The 4671-nt window shown below is 38.4% G+C and overlaps 1 pseudogene; it reads right to left on the reverse strand.

Annotated features, from left to right (window-relative positions):
* Positions 1-2388: 2388 nt before the first annotated feature.
* Positions 2389-2487, reverse strand: LOC125776894 (small nucleolar RNA U3; annotated as a pseudogene).
* Between the last annotated feature and the right edge of the window lie 2184 nt (positions 2488-4671).

Raw genomic sequence — 4671 nt, forward strand, 5'->3', positions numbered from 1 at the left:
ACCCCTGTGAACGGCTTACAAAATGTGTATGTCGAAGTTTAAAAATAAATCTCAGCAACTTAAGAACGCATCCTTTATGAAAAATGTTGTCGAAGCGTTATTCCCGACACATGCCTCCATTTCCTATATTAAACGAAACGAAGCTTCGGAGCCACCCCTTTTAGTCACAGAAGACGAACTATTGGCTATTGCGAAAAAAATCAAAAACTCTAAAGCGCCTGGAATAGATGGTATACCAAAAAGAGCCTTTAAAGAAGCCATAACTCTAAGACCAAACTTATTTGTTAACATGTAAAATGCGTGTATATTAGAAGAGTTGGTCCCTGATCCGTGGGAGATACAGCGTCTCGTTCTACTCCCATAACCAAAAAAGCCACCAGAAGAACCTTCATCTTATCGACCTCTTTGCATGCTCGACACAATTGGGAAAGTGTACGAAAGCATTGTAAAAAACCGCTTGGAGTTAGCAATCCAAAAAGCCGGAAAGGTGGTAGGAAAAAATACTGCGCGCTAATAACCCTGGATGTGAAGAATGCGTTCAACTCCGCAACGTGGGCAAATATAATAAAAGCCCTACACGATATACACGCTCCTCAGTATCTGATAAATATTATAATGAGTTATTTTCAAAATAGGAGATTGCTATACGAGACTGACGAGGGAACTCAAAGCTACACTATCTCCAGTGGAGTACCGCAAGACTCGGTTTTAGGCCCGCTGCTATGGAACCTGATGTACGACGGGGTGTTAAGAATACCGCAATCAAAAAATTTGAAAACAATCGCTTATGCGGATGACCTCATAGTGGTAGCTGTAGCTAAACATCTGGATGACCTCCGAATCACATGCAATGACAGCATAAATGGTCTGCGCCGATGGCTTACTGCCATGAGTCTAGAGCTGGCTGAGCAGAAAACAGAAGTCCTGCTCATAAGCTCAAGGAAAATTGAGGAGAAAATATCGCTGCCCATCGGAGAATGTGAGATTACTTCACAGCCGCAGTTGAAGTATCTCGGGGTAATATTGGACTCAAGGCTCAAGTTCAAAGAACACTTGGAAAACGCGACAAGTAAAGCAAATAAAATATATAATGCGTTGTCTAGAATGATGGCAAATAAAGGCTGTGTGCGTTCCAGCCGACGATGTTTAATAGCTTATTCAATAAGTTCAGTGATTCTGTATGCGGCTCCAATATGGATACAGGGGCGAGAAACAAAATCATATGCTAGACCAATTAACAAAGTGCATAGGCTTTCAGCAATACGAGTGATAAGTGCTTTCCGAACCATTTCAAATGACGCTGCTGAGGTATTAGCCAGTATGGCACCGATTGACATCCAGGGAGACGAATTCGCGCGAATATATAACTTATCAGAGACGCCTACCACAGCAAAAAGAGAAGAGAGAATAAAAAGCATAGCAATGTGGCAGCAGCGGTGGCAAACTTCACGCAAAGGACGGTGGACCTACCGACTGATTTCGGACATACACTCATGGATAGGTAGGAAACATGGAGACCTGGATTTCCACCTTACCCAAATACTCAGTGGGCATGGTTGCTTCAGAAGCTGTCTATTCAAATATCGTTATGTCTTTAGTAAATACTGTCCGACGTGTACAGAGTGTATAGAAAACTCTGAACACGAGTTCTTTTGTTGCCCACGGTTTTCAAATATGAGGGAAATGTTGAAAACCACCCTGGGAGGTAGCATCACGGTGGAAAATTTGATTGCACATATGTGCGAGTCCTCTGCAAAGTGGAAAGCTGTCAGCAGAGCGGCAAATCTAATTATCACAAAATTGAGACAGTTAGAACAGATAAGACGTCAGTCAGTCCGTGCAATAGAGGAGACTTAAACGTCTTCTTCTCTCCCATGAAGTCATACTTTGTCCAGTGGTCCAGTGGGAGAGACATGAGGTGGGACTACTACTACTATAAAAAAAAAAAATACATATGAATATATGTCACCAACAAAAAATTGATCTTCACAAGACAATATGGCAGCCAAATTGGCGAAGAACAAGTGTAGTAAATTTTACAACAAAAACAGGCGCAACCACAAGCGCTGGCGCTTCATTCATAAAAACAGATGCCGTAACATCTCCTCGAGCATGCCTTTGCCAACAAGTCGTCTTTTCGCGACGATGGCAATAGCTAAAAATCATAAATTGCACAACTTTCTGGTGCTTCTCGCAAAAATCTGCGTCGACATGTATTCACGATCATACGTATACATACATACATATTTATGCATGTTTGTAGGAGAAGCTGCTACAGCGGCAAGAGGTGACAATCGGAGGCCATTACTTTACTTATGCCATAGAAATTCTATTGCTACGGACATGGAAATGACAACGAAATAATGCAAATATCCATATTTCTAAAGGTCCTTTCAGATTAAACGATATACCTCGTCATCGCGGGTTGATTTCCAAAAAATGTAAATGAAGACTAACTACAGAAATGACCCTGTAAAGTATAGCCTTAATTTTTCAACGGCCAATGCAGAGTATTTCAACCAGAAGATACGCAAAATAGTTGAGAATTCGCAGAAATGAAAGACAAACGAAAGAAAAAGAAGTATACAATAATGCACAAGCATACAAACATACATATGCGCACACATGTGAAACCAAACCAACCAAAAATTGAAACATTGTTCTACAAACACAACAACGGCATAAGCATGGCAACATTGTGTTGTTGGTATAAAAGCCGAGCTGTGACAAAAGAAACGAACAAACGATTGTCACCGCTTCGCTTGCTGCTTGAACATCTTCACAGACAAGGTTGCGTTAGATTCATATTGAGCAAGGTTGCGCAACCTGATTCTATCGTAACCTTTTCCGAACTCGTATAAGAAGTATAACTTCAAAAATGAATCATTTACAAAAAAAATCATTTACAAAAAAAACGGAGGAAGCAAAGTTGTAGACCTAATATAATATAAAAATATTTATAGTATAGTATATTATGTAAAAGTCAAATAAAATTATTAAGTATGCAAGTCCAAATTGACTATAAATATTATTATGCATGCATTCATACAAAATTATACTCATATCGTAATTATTTTTACTTGTCAATATGGAATTGCTGAGGGCAAAACACGAAAGCAGATATACATATGTTTTTGCATACATAGGGCATACAAGCGAATCTCCAGTTGAAAGCAAAAATTGAAGCATGAAAATATCTCAGTGATGTTGTAAGAAGGATGGAGTTATATGTTGTAATTGGAGGATGGAGTCATATGTAGAAGTTCACGCAAGTGAGGAAAGTTCTCTGATCGCCATTCACTTGGGAGTGGCCAGAAACGATTCTTTTACATATGACTCAAGCAGCTCACGACTTCCGGTCTTTGACCAAGTATCCTCTGGGTAGCCTAAGAACATCCGTTTGAAGGCGAGCTAACGTGAGAAGGCGAAATATCCCCTACATAGGGTTGTGCGCTGGGTTTGGGACCCGCCACGTAAAAAAAACAACCCCAGCGAATAGCAACAACCAGCCTCGGATGAGAGACCCCCTGTTTAAATGAGTTATGCGTCCACCCACTCTACCCGGGAAAAACTGGCCCATCCTAGTAGGATACAGCTAATATACCACAGTTGATGACACCATAAAACATACGTTACCACACAACTCACCACGCTTCTACATCAACTCACCAAGCATAAAGGATGGTCCGCTGAGCAGGTTCAAGTCATTCGCTACCAACATTCGCCACGTCAACACTTCGACACACACATTCATCCACACACTGCGCCGCGTAAGCACAACCTCTTCGTTTTTAACCCCCGTCCTGCGAGTTACATATATAGTTCCACAAACAACAATATGTAATGAAAACTCCAACGTAGATGAAATAATAAGAAAATACTTAAATCAACCCAACAACATTACTGTATAAAACATTTATTTATTTGTCGGCTTGATTTAACTTGACACTCATATAAATGTGTATAACGAAAATGCAAGTGTCGTTGCTTCATAAAAAATTAAACAACGATACTTGCAATGTAAACATTGTGGCTCAAATTTCATGTCACCGAACTCAAATTTATGAGTACTACATGAAATGTTATTACTTTTACTTTTATAAGCAAAAGTCAAAGTAATATCAAATTACGTAGGAATATTTGTACTTAAGCCACATATATGTCAATGCACTGAATTATTTGTATGTCCACTTAAAAACTGCTTAAGCCACATAAATATCAATGTAATTGGATAAGTATTAAAAGATTACATATGTATGTATATGATTTTGTTCATATTCGATTATTTTGATCAATATTGTAGGTTTCATTTTAAGAACGAAATTATTGTTAAGTCAGTCTTAAGATTCAAGTGAATAAAGGAAGATATAACATAACAGCTTAAGCTTGTTTTTTTTTAATTCGACCTTATTCTACATAATTGGCGCAGTCAACGGAACTTTATCTTAAGATAAAGCGAACCCTAAGCCTAATTTAAAATTTATTTAAATAAAAGAGTTTTTATAAAAGACATATACATATATTTTTCGGCAATTCGACGTTTTCTTCCGAGTGTTACGAACCGTTTTGGAAATTAACAAACAGAATTATATACTCGAACGATAAAAATAGTGAATAAAATAAATAAGTGACATTAAAAACGAAAACGCAGTGTTTCAAAGTTAGGAGAAA

The sequence above is a fragment of the Bactrocera dorsalis genome, chromosome 2, assembly GCF_023373825.1.
Source record: "Bactrocera dorsalis isolate Fly_Bdor chromosome 2, ASM2337382v1, whole genome shotgun sequence".
Lineage (NCBI taxonomy): Eukaryota > Metazoa > Arthropoda > Insecta > Diptera > Tephritidae > Bactrocera > Bactrocera dorsalis.